Consider the following 13,852-nt stretch of genomic DNA (forward strand, 5'->3'; position numbering starts at 1 on the left):
ATACCTACTACTTGTAGATTTCCTACTCCAAAACCATAACTAACATGAAAATGCACAATATTCAAAGCAATTGATCAATATTTCCAATCAATTTTCAATCAGTATTAATCAACTTTAGGGCAAAATTTCTTTTTTTTTAATGTTCTATAGTATAGACATTTTCTTACATAGGTCTGATAATTTTCTTGCTAAACTGACTTTTTGATATTACTTTTGTAAAATAGAACTTTTACACCATTTACATTTGCACCATAAAAATGTTTTTGATTTTTTGTTCTGTGTTGGCAGTCACCTTATTGAATGTTCTTATTTGCAATAGCTTCTCTGTTGTTTTGATTGGATATTCTAGGCATGCAATAACATCAGTAGCAAATATAGATAAAGTTACTCTCTAAGAATACCTATCCCTTTTATTTGGATATCTTGTCTTTATACATTGTTTGAAACTTTTTGAAGAAAATGTTAATGGTAATGATAGAGACTCTTTTGCTTCTTCCTAATTCATGTGGGATAATTTGCCATTTTACCACAAACTGAGAATTTAGGCATTGTCTTTTATAATGAGCATAATAAAATACATTAAGTATTCTCATTTGGGGGCTTCATATTTAGCCAGCAATAATTTAGGTTTTCATCCACTGGCTCTTTCTTTTGGATACCTCTCAAGATACCTTTTTGTTTGTTAATTTATTCATATATTGAATTAAATTAATAAATTTCTTAATATTGTACTCTTAATTCCGAGAATGATAATGCTTGGTCATAATACTCCTGAAATTCAATTTATTTAGGCTTTTAAACATGGTATGTAAATACTACCTTAGCCATTTTTTTTTTTTTTGCAATTTTTGTGGAATCTTCTTTTTTCTGTTTGCTAGGGAATGTGTTAAGTAGTGCATGTGTATTTTTTTTAAATGTATGAAACAATTTACACATGAAACCACTGACTTCCATTTCCCCTTCTTGTGGTAAAAGTTAAAGATACGCACAGAGTAACAGAACAATATAACAATCACTTATTTCCAAAAGAACATTTTTGTGTTCATTTATATCTTGCAATTCTGCTTCTTTTTTGCCTTCAGTGTTTTTTTTAATAAGAAATTTTAAATAAGAGATTTCACATATGTCAGTTGCATGTCTTAGCTGCTTAAAATACGTGGGCAACCATTTTTACTGATAATTATGATTTCTTTTTTTTTAACCCATAAGCCTCTTATTCATTTTTCTTGGCTTCCTTCTTTCACTAAGACTTCCGATGCAATATTGATAAGTACTAATGATGGTATTCTTCTCTTGTTCCTAATGAAAATGCTAATAATATTTCACCATTTTTTTTTGGTTTGGTGCAAGATATTTACTTTGTTTTTGGTGGTAAAATATATATATACCATCAGACTTACCAGTGTAATCATTTTTAAATGTGCAATTCTGTAGCATGAAGTACATTCACAGTGTTGTGCCACCATCAGTACTATCTGTTGCCAGAACTATTTCATCTTCCCAATCAAAAATCCTGTTGATATTCTGAGGAGAGTCTGGACCCGAAGTAACATTTTTTCGAAGAGCAGCATGGATTGGCGTATAGTAGCCGTATAAACAGTGTTGGGGTAGCAAGAGCAAGGAACAAAAGCATTTGGTTGACAGGTTTGAGAAATTACCAGAGAAGACGTGAAATCAGCTCATGTCTTTGAAACATGAACTGATTAGCAACAGGTGAAGAAAGCAGTACCGAACATCCCAGGCTGTAGAGAGATTAAAAACAAAGACCAAGAGGAATTAAAGGGCATACTATGCTTATGAAATTGTAAGTAATCGAGTAAACAATGGGTGAGGACAGTGGATGAAATTGCAAGAAACAGGATTGTAGGGGCACCTGGGTGGCTCAGTTGGTTAAGTGTCTGACTTCTGCTCAGGTCATGATTTTACAGCTCTCTCTGCTTGTGAGTTGGAGCTCCATGTGGGGCTCTATGCTGAAGGCTCAGAGCCTGGAGCCTGCTTCAGATTCTGTGTCTGTCTCCCTCTCTCTGCCCCTCCCCTGCTCATGCTTGTCTCTCTGTCTCTCAAAAATAAAATAAAACGTTAAAAATTTTTAAAAAAAGAAACAAGATTGTAGAGGATTTTTAAAACTGCATGACAGTAGGACTTTATCCTGCTAGTCCCAGAAAGTTTACTATTTTTTACCTACTGCGTATTATGAAAATACCTCTACTTTTGGATTGCTTTTCTAGTGACACTGTGATTAGAGCAAGACCAAGTAAAGAGACAGATAGGAATGATGTTCCAGTTGTGAAGCTCTGATACAGGTCAAAGGGAAATGGAAATGAAAGGGTGACACAATAGGTATTTTAGAATTAGGTTAGGTAGCACCTGACTGTGTCTGTGACGCCACAGCATCCCTCAATCACTTTTCTTCCTTATCTGCCTTGCTGTCCCCTTTCAAACTGTCGCTTTCATCATTCCTCTTTAAGACATATCTTGTATTATGCAGTCTTCTACTCAAAGCTATCGATGTTCCTCCTCCATAACTGAAAGAAAAATAACCCAATCTTAACTTGGCTAAAGAGCCATCCTGATCTAGTTCCGTTACCTTTCTGGACTTGTTACATTTCTAAGTTTACCTTGTGTTGCAGTAAAAGTAGTCTCTCCTTTGTAAAATAATCACCACAGTCAAGTTATGCACCATAAATATATGCAGTTTTTAGGTCAATTTTACTTTGAAGAAACTGGAAAAAACATAAAACAACAAACAGTTGTTGCAAAAAAAAAATGTCTCATCCACTCTCTGAAATTGTGTATTTTCTACTTTCTTTTGTCTTTGTGCAGCTTAACAAAGTCCTACAAATACTAAAAACTCAATGCAAGTATCATCTCTTCAGTAAAGATGCATCAATGCTCAACTACATATATCTTTTCTAAATTTTCTGGGTATTCTGCTCACAGGTTTTTTTCATGTGAGGAGTTACTTTATATATCGTCTCCCATGTAGTATCTCTGTATGACATTTCCTATGTCTTCATTTCATATCTACATCCATATCTACATCTCCTTACAGCACCGGGCATAGTGTCTTTCATAGATTAGATGCTTTAAAATATTTATTGAATTAATAAATTGATATACCTGTTTGTGTTCCATTATACTTAGTATAAAATCCATTCTTTTACAATGGCCTCAAATTCTTTCCCTGACCTGGGCTCTTTTTCTCTACAATCTCATCAACCACCAATTACCTTTCTATTGGCCATCCACAGCAATCTTATGCCCACCTTAAGACCTTGATATTTACTGCTTCCTCTGTACAAATGTTCCCCTACCAGACAAATCCTCAACTGTTCCTTCTTATCATTCAGACCTTAGCTCTCCAGTAAGGTCTTCCCTGACTGCCCCAATATAAATTATCATCATCTCCCCAATGACTCTTAATCACATCATGTATTTTCTTTTCTTTCTATTTTTTTGTATTGTTGCTACCTACATATTTAGACTTTTCATGTTTTTAATGTTTTTAATGTTTTCCCTCTATATTTTCTGAAATATAAGCTTTAATAAAGCAGAGATCATGTCTGTCTTGACCATCCATGTATCCCATGAGCCTATAATTTTTATACTTGTACTCTATACATGTTTGTTAAATAAGTTATCCATATTATACCTTTCAAATTCTTCTTCTAACTAAATCTAAAGTGCATTGTAAACTGGAGATGGGGATACAAAAAAATGACTTAATAATTGTCTCCTGCCAAACTTAGTTACTCCCAAGCCTACCATAAGGGATCAGCTGATCAAATTATTTTAAGCGGGATAATCTGTTTTTAAGGGTTCATGAAATATCCAATGGACATAATCATCAAATCAGATCTTCCCACTTGTAATCCACAAATGGTCTAAAATTCCAAAATCATTTATCTTTCCATTTGAGAGGATATGCTAACATGACTTGAAAAACAATCCCAGGAACTGGTTTTCTTGGCAGGTTAAAAGAATGTACATTAACCGTAATATATTTATTTTTTTTAAATGTGTATTTATTTATTTTGAGACAGAGAGAGAGAGAGAGCATGCATGAGTGTGCACACATAAGTAGTAGGGAGGGCAGAGAGAGAGAGAATCTCAAGTAGGCTTGTGGCAGTCAGCTCATAGCCTGACATGAGGCTTGATCTCATGAACCATGAGATCATGTGACCTGAGCTGAAATCAAGAGTTGGATGATTAACCAACTGAGCCACTTAGGTGCCCAACCATAATATATTTCTATAATTGTGTGATTTCTTTCCCATTTCAACATGTAATATTATTATTTATTATTTTTGCTTGGCTTTAAATACAATTATTTTTAATGTTCTATAAATATTTTAAAATATTTGAATCCTATAATCTTTTACCTTTTCATGAGTCTTAATCAGATTATAGAGTTACAAATCATATATGCAAAAATTTGGTTGGACTTAGATGATGACATCTGTGATTAATGAATCTTAGAAGAGAAGGTGAAGAAAATCACATCTTGTTAACCCCTCTGAAAGTTTCATCTGCAAGAGTAATAACAAATATACTCTTTATTCTTCTCTGTTTTATTTTTAAAATGTTAATTTATTTATTTTTAGAGAGAGAGGGAGAGAGAGCACAAGCAGGAGATGGGGAGCGGAAAGAAAGGGAGAAAGAAAATCCCAAGCAGCCTCCACACTCAGTGTGGAGCCGACACAGGGCTTGAGCTCACTACTCTGAAATTATGACCTGACCCCAAATCAAGAGTCAGACCCTAACCAACTGAGCCACCCAGGTGCCTTATCCTTCTTTGTTTTAAACCAACAAAAATGCAGTGTAAAATAAAGGGTGTCCAGATATCACATTAACAATCCAAAGGTTAATACTTAATAACAATAGGTTCTTTTAATGGGAACAAACAATACTAAGCATGTTGCATGTTTTCTTTCATTTAATTTTTACAATTATTTTTAGTAATTTGTAATATCAATATACTGTCTTTTTTTAAATTTTTAATGTTTATTCTCGAGAGAGAGAGACAGAGTATGAGCAGGGGAGGAGCAGAGTGAGAGGGAGACACAGAATCCAAAGCAGTCTTCATTCTCTGAGCTGTCAGCACAGAGCCTGACATGGGGCTTGAACCCACGAACCATGAGATCATGACCTTAGCTGAAGTTGGATGCTTAGCCAACTGAGACACCCAGACACCCCTAATATACTGTTTTTTTTAATTTTCATTAGTTTTTTTTAAATTTATTTATTTTGAGAGAGAGTGTGTGCACACCTATGAGTGGGGGATGGGTAGAGATTGAGGGAGAGCGAGAGAATGCCAAGCGGGCTCTGTGCTGTCAGTGTAGAGCCTGACATGGGGGTTGATCCTAAGAACCATGAGATCATGATCTGAGCTAAGATCAAGTGTCAGAGGCCTAACCAACTGAACTACCCATGTGCCCCAAATTTTTCATTAGTTTTCTTTTTAAATTTAAGTATAGTTGACATAAAATGTTGCATTAGTTTCCAGTGTACAATGCAGAATTGACAACTTTATACATTATGATATGTTAATCACAAGTGTAGCTACCATTTGTGCTGTTACATCACTATTACAATATCATTGTCTGTATTCCTTATGCTCTGCCTTTTATTCCCGTGACTAATTCATTCTATAACTAGAAGCCTTTATCTCCCACTTCCCTTCACCCGTTTTTCTCAGCCCCTTACCCACATCCCGTTTAGCAACCCTCAATATGTTCTCTGTATTTATATGCCTGATTCTGCTTTTTGTTTATTCATTTGTTAATTTGCTTAAGATTCTACATATAAGTGAAATCATATTGGTATTTGCCTTTCTCAGTTTGACTTATTTCACTTATCATAATACCCTTTAGATACATCCATATTGTCTCAAATGGCCTGACCTCATCTTTTTATGGCTGCATTATATTCCATTAGATAGATATTAGATACAGATATATAGATATGTCTCTCTCTATAGATAGATAGATAGATAGACAGACATACATAGACATACATACACACACACACACACACACACACACACCACATTTTCTTATCCATTCATCTACTGATGGACACTTTAGTTGCTTCCATATCATGGCTACTGCAAACAATGCTGCCTTGAACATGGGGGTGCATATATTTTTTCAGATTCGTGTTTTTGTTTTCTTTGAGTAAATACCCAGTAGTGGAATTACTGGGTCTTATGGTAAGTCTACTTTTTTTAAATGTTTATTTATTTTTTAGGGAGAGACAAAGTATGAGCAGAGGAGGGGCAGAGAGAGAGGGAGACACAGAATCTGAAACAGGCTCCAGGCTCTGAGGTGTCAGCACAGAGTCTGATGTGGGGCTTGAACTCAAGAACTATGAGATCATGGCCTGAACCAAAGTTGGATGCTTAACTGACTGAGCCACCCACACGACCCCAAGTCTATTTTTAATTTTTGAGAAATATCTATACTGTTTTCCACAGTGGCTGTACCAGTTTACATCCCCACCAATGATGCACAAGAGTTTCTATTTCTCCACATCTTCACCTATTTTTGTTATTTCTTGTCATTTTTATTTTAGCCATTCTAACTGATGTGATTATCTTGTGGTTTTGATTTGCACTTTCCTGATGAGGAGTGATGTTGAGTGTCTTCCCTGATGACACTAAGGCCTAGAGAGGTTGAAAAAACTGCTGAGATCATACGATAATATTGGACAATTTTGGCAGTCAAAGGGAAGTCTTTCTTCTTAACATCCATGCTCTTAACCATTTGGGCATACTGCAAATTTACTACACCGTGCCAGCAAAGAGGAGGAATGTTATAGCCTTCCAAATATCAAATAGTGCTTGCCCACACTTCTGGTTATTGGAGAATAGTCCAACATCCTACAACCAGCCTGTAAGGCCAGGCCATACCATCAAGGCTTAAATCTTTCATTATTCGAACACATACTTTTGTGAATACATAGTATGTGCCTATGTTATGTTTCACGTACAATTCTTTATAACTTTTGGTATAAGTCTGTGAAATGTGCATTAATTTCCAAAGCTTATTTGGTCAACCTCAATGCTAAATAACTACTAAGAAGTTTGTGATCAGAGGAGGTGAATTAGTGTATGCTCATTCATACCAAAGCAACATATATACTTGTGTCTCTGTGTGTATAAAATGCTTCTTAAAGTTGATGACAATAATAAAATTTAAGTGTTATCATTTCCATTTTACAAAGGTAAGCAACAAACAACTACAATGATGTAGGCCTTCAATGAAGGGTCAAATTAAAGAGAAGCAGATAATAAATGATTCAGTGAGAGAGAGAGTTCATATTCCACTGGGCTGAACAGAGAAGTCTCCTTCTGTGCAAAGTGTTTTAGCTGAGTCTCAAAAGGCCATTTCAGACCAGGTACAGGTGCAAAACAGAGGTGCAAAAGTGGGGGAAGTCATAATATATCATACAGTTATTGCTGAAGAGAAGGAAACAGTACCAACATGGGTAACAAAGACTCTGCTTTGTTCTTCAATTCCTTTGGATCTTTTCTTTTTAATAATTTTTTTTTAAACACAGAGATTTGGCATTTTCCTGATTTGATATGTGTAAACTGAAACATCAATCACTTTTTAATGTATTCAATACCAACTTTCCTCCAAAATGTATCTTCTTATAGATTTTAAAAAATGAAAATAAAACTTCCTAATAGTATTGACTCCTCAAGGTCTCCTACCTTAACTCCTGGATTGACCAGGCGGTTTGGAAAATAGCATTATGGAACAAGCAAAAAATGATTATAAAATTTCTCCTATTTTTAGGAAAATAATTGAGTTGATTCATGGTTTAATTATCTGTGTCATTTTGTACAGTGGACTGGAATAACGTTTCTCCTGAATTACTAATAAAAAAATACTGTAGGCTTAGTGAGTCAAATAAATGGTTAAATATAGAACAATCTGGGATACATTTAATATTAAATTGGATAAAAGTACTAATTGACAGTACTGGAGTAGAAAGTAAAATAAATGAAATTAGCTCTCATCACTTTAATTGGTGTTTGGTGAATTTAGAAACATAAACACTTAAAGTCAATCTTGAATAGTCATGTTTAGAAAAGGTAGAAGGAAGCAAAATAATGCAAAATGAACATTGACTAACAATCATATCTATCTGGCTACATAGTTAGACATATATGTGTTTATCAAGCCTATTTCTCATTGTGTATACAATGGTTCCACTGTTAAATGTCTTCCATAAGATAGTTGACAATGATAAAAGATAAAAGACAATGACAGATAGATTTCTGTTCACAAGAGAGAGCAAATTTTGGACCATAACCAGAAAGTTACTTCCCACACCAAACAGCCCCCACCCCCATTACTAAATAAAATAGATAGACAGAGGCAGATATTGGAGCATTAGATAAAGTGTATCACAGTACATTTAGGAAAATGAAGTAAGTAGCAGTAGACCTTTGCAGAACATATTTAAGAAAAGTGAAACTTCCTTATTAATAAGTAAATAAAGTCTACAGTATTAATCTACTATATTAATAATCCCCACTATTCATTCATCCACCAGAAGTACGGGCTGATGTATCCACATTGAGAACAATGGCAGAGCCGAGCAAGCAAACCCACTCCCCACACCACATCTTCTGAGAGCCTGTGCACGATGGCAAAGTGAACTTTCCTGGCCTACACCCATGACAGTGACAGCTCAGTCTGTCTCAGCAGCAGCAGCAGCAGCAGCAGCAGCAGCAGCAGCAGCATCCCTGCCTGGCAGGATGCATGCCTAGGATGACAGACCTGGTCTGTTGCAGTATCCACATCAGCAGGTTGACTGTCACATACCAGAGACAGCAGGTTAGCCAAGCCACAGTGGCAGCATCAGCAGGATTTGGGTGGAGTTTTATCCCCAGCTCATCCCTACTGGGAAACCCAACTGGCAACCGTAAGCAGCACAGAACAAAACACACAGAATAACCATTGCCAAGGCTCTAGAAACTAACCTCATTGGAATTACAGCTAACAAAAGTAGTCAAAGATCTACATACAGTGCCTAATAGTGTGAATACCTGCTAACCCAGGCATTTTAATTGGGATCACCTGTCTCCTATGATGTGAAAAATGTCAAAGATGACAAAAAAATCTCTTATAGTACAATGAACAAAAACACAGCTGGAAAGATAAAACCAATCAATGGGCATCAACACTGAGATTATTCACATGTTGGAAGTATGTAATTTTATAACAATCTTAAAAATGCTTTAAGCAGTTATAAATCTTCTTGAAACAAATTAAAAAAATTAGGAGAAAATCTTAGAAAAGAAATTTGTTAAAAGAAGAAACAAATGGAAATTTTAGAAGTGAAAAATATAATAGACAAGTAAAGACCTCACTGGATTATCTCAAAGCACAGTAAACACTACATAGGATAAAATTAGTAAACTTGAGGAAAAAGCAATAATTAACTTGACTGGTGCTGTTATCATTAAACAAATTTAATTTGTAGTTATAAAGCTCTTTCCTCACCAAAACAAAAACAAAAATTAATAACAACAACAAAAACAAAACCCCTGTAGGCTTACATGTTTTCACTGGAGAATTTAAAGAATTAACACAAATTTACACTAGCTCAGTAAATAGAAGAGGAGGGAACACTTCCTACTCACGTTGAGGCTGATATTACCTAATACCAAAACCACACAAATATGGTACAAAAAAAGGAAACTACAGACCAATATCTCCCGTGAATTTAAATGCCAGAATTCTGAACAAAATATCAGTAAATTGAATCCACCGATGTATAAAGAATTAAGTACCTGGACCCATGGCGGTTGATCTCAGGTATACAAGGACAGTTCCTTTTTTTTTTTTTTTTTTTTTTTTTTTTTGAAAATCAGTCAGCATGCTTCACCATAACAGCAGACTAAAGAAGAAAACTTATAGGGGCACCTGGGTGGCTCAGTCAGTTAAGAAGAAAACTTATGTGATGATATCATATAATGCAGAAAAATCATTTGGCAAAATCCAATACCTACTCATGTTTTAAATTTTCAGCAAACTATCAGTAAAGGAGAACTCACTCAACTGATAGAGATTACCTACCAAAAACCTACAGTTAGCTTCATCTTACCTAATGGTGATAGACTTCTTTATGTCCCAACTTGAGAAGAAGGCGTGGACTTCTGCTAGTACCATTCATACTTATCATAGCACTACAAGCTCTAGGCAGCACAGCAAGGCAAGAAAAGGCATATAATTGGAAAAGAAAAAATAAAACTGTCTATTTGCAGATTACAGAATTGTATACATAGTGATTGCTAGGATTTAGAGTGGGGAACATGTGGTAGTTATAGGAAGTTACACGTGTGTTAAATTTGCATAAAAGTGTATACATACACTCACATCAGTGCATTTATAACTGGTAAAATAAGATTAGGCTCTGTGGATACTACTAATGCCAATCACCTGGTTGTTGTATTATATTATATTGTATTATATTATATTATATTATATTTATTATATTATATTATATTAATCATATTAGATTTTAATACTGGGAGAGGCATGGAAAAGGATGCAAGGGACTACACTACATGTTTCTTTGAAACTTCCAATGAATCCATAAGTATTTCAAAATCAATTTTTTAAAAATATCTGATTGCATCATAAGCTGCAATTCAAATGAATTGCTTTGCTGTCTTTATTAAATCCTAATAGAATATCTTTATTATATTCTTATTATTTATGAGATACTTACAGTTTCTCAATTCTTCCAGCAAATATTACCCAATGTTGTGTGAGAAATTATTTTAACATCAAAATATTTTAATATAATGGAGTAACACTTTGTTCTCATTTTTAAATTCATGTTTTCAAAACTATAAACATGGTAATCTCTATGGATTGTTTCACTTCAAAAAAAATTCTCAATTTGGGACCTCTTTTCTTATCTGAAAAGGAGAGTAATCATATTTCTGAGGACCTATCTCAGTATGTTTGGGCTGTTATAACAAAATATCTGAGACTGGGTGCTTATAACACAATGTTGGAAGCTGAAAGTCCAAGATCAAGGTGCTGGAATGGTTAGGTTCTAGTAGAAGGCCCTCTTCTGACCTTCAAACTTCCCACTTCTCACTATGTTCTCAAATGGTGGAAGAAGTGATGATCTCTCTGGGATCTCCTTTATAAGGGCACTAATTATAATCATAAGGACTCTGTACTCATGACCTAATCACTTTCCAAAGGCCCCAGCTCCTAATACCATCATCTTGGGCATTAGGTTTTCAACTTATGAATTTTGAGGAAACACCAACTATCAACCTATAGCTAGACCATTCCAACCTTTACTGTTAGAAAAAGCATAAGGACACACAGGTGGTGAGAATTGAAAAAGAAAAAAGTTTGAGAGAGAGAAATGAATGGTTTGGAATACTTGACTCCCGGGGAAGCAACTTAAATTATCTAAGGCAAAGTTTCCATACTCCATCTTTTCAAATATGAACATATTTCTCTTTCCCTGAAATACGAGTAGCAGGTCAATCTGAAAACAAACAAGAAGTTTGCTGCTGATCTGTCACATTTTTCTTTGAGTGCATTTAAAGAACTGAGAGAGTGCTAGGGGCTTGGCAGCTGGGTTCTTGTCAGCAAGCCATCTCTTGCTTGGTTGGCAAGATTAAAAATGGTTATTGCCTTAGGAAGTAAAGGGTAGCCTGGAGGAAATGGCCTGAAGGAAACTAAAATGCAGCATTGCAAAATCAATAACATTGCAGAAAGGCTATTTAGTCAGCAGAGGACCTTCGGAAGATCTTTCTGTTCAGAAGGTATAGTAGCTGCAGTGACGAGTTGCAAAGTAAACAAGCTCACGAAAATTTCAGAAAATATTTTGAATGTCAGTGCTTATTTTCCACAATGATACTACAACATCCTAAAAGAGAAAGACACTGGTCTTTCTCGTCTTGCTCATAATATTATTCCTTATATATAATAATACATACACCTAATATTACAGTTGGTATACTAAGTTTCCACTCATGGGATTTCATTTTGTAAGAGGATGCATGTGTCATCTTGACTAGACTTATTCCAATCTGTCTAATTTAAACCCGAACTTGAGATATCAATTTTTTAAAAAGCAAAACCAGTAAACAAGGTCAAGGGTCAAAGATTTCTTGTCACTAGAGAAAGTGTACAAGCAAAGGAAGTTGTTTCCATAAGCATATGCAACCATGAGTACAGGTGGATGAAACACTGGGACTACCCAATAAGGTAAAGGGTGGTAATGTAGAGATGAGCAAGTGAGAGTTCCATGTGGACTAAGGAGAGTTACTTGTTGATTAACATGAGGCCTAGTTTGACCACATCTAAAAGACATAACGGGCCATTGAAACATATCCATGAAAGCTTCACGTAAGCTATGTAATGGTGGCAAAATAAAGCCTCATGAAGAATGACAAAAATATACTGAAACTTTCTAAACTATAATGGTTGAGGGATGCCTTCAGAATAATCATTAGCAAAGGATCTGTGATTAGGTTGAACCAACTGACCAGTATGAAAACAACAGACATGGTATCTGTTGATGCCAGAGAGGCAATGGGAGAAAAAGCAGTGTCACCCAAGCTCTACTGCTGTGTCATAGAGATAAGGGCTCCATTTCTATTCACTGAATCCTATGGAAATATAGGAAACAAAATAAAGACCTATGAATGGACTGATGTAAACTCATCAGCCTTCTTCAGAAACTATCTCCAGATCCAACTGCTGAACCCTCCCCCTTTTTATCTTACAAAGAAGAGATTTTAAGTAGAATATGTACTTGTGAATGAATATATTGAAGTAATATGTATATGTATAAATTCAGTTAGATGTGAGAAATAACTGCGAGGTCTACATGATTGCTATGAGATATGGAATATTTCTTTTTCTTGTAATATTTCAAGTCCCTACTTTGATGAGGGTCAGCAGGAGATCTCTCAAGAAACAGTAAAGAAGAAAATCCATTTTTGGAGACTGTAATTCTCCAAGTATTCTATTCTCTTCAGTGGATTATACAAAGTGCCAGGGACTTAATATTAGAGTTAGGACTTTTAAACTGCCATATATTAGGCTAAGAAGGACTGGCTGTTGTTTACAAATGTATTCTAAAATTTATTGCAGACACAAGAAATAAATGCCAGATGAAGACTGAATTCATTTAGTAACTGAGTTCAGAATATTTACTGAAGTGTCACTAGAGGACTGTAGCCATTTATCACAACTAATCCTGGCACTATCTGCTAGTTTTTGATGAATAAGAATAATCTATAGCCTTTCAGTTATTCGGAAATCATATATCTGCTGAGGGACTTGTATTTAAAATATATAAAATCCTTACAACTAAGTAATAAAAGGAGAATAAACAATTTAAAAATATACAAATGATCTGAATAGACATATTTACAAGGAAGATATACAAATAGCCAGTAAGCACATAAAAAACACCTGACACCATTAGTCACCAAGAAAATGCAGATCAGAAACATAATGAAATACCATTTCACACCCATTAGGATGACTATTATCAACAAGTTATATAGTAACAAATGTTAAAGATGTGGAAAGTTTGGAACCCTCATACCATGCTGGTGGGGATGTAAAATGAGTCAATCACTTTGGAAAACAGGCTGGCATTTCCTCAAAATGTTAAATATAGAGTTATCATATGATCCAACAATTATACTCCTATTCGTGTATCAAAGAGAAATGAAACACAAAAACTTGCATATAAATGTATATAATCAGCATTATTCACAATAGTCAAAAGATAGAAACAAACCAAATAAATGTCCATCAACTAACAAGTGAATAAAGAAAATATGGCA

Source organism: Lynx rufus, unplaced genomic scaffold, assembly GCF_022079265.1.
Source record: "Lynx rufus isolate CCGP_SWC_20201006 ecotype Redwood Valley unplaced genomic scaffold, mLynRuf1.p SCAF_8, whole genome shotgun sequence".
NCBI classification, from domain to species: domain Eukaryota; kingdom Metazoa; phylum Chordata; class Mammalia; order Carnivora; family Felidae; genus Lynx; species Lynx rufus.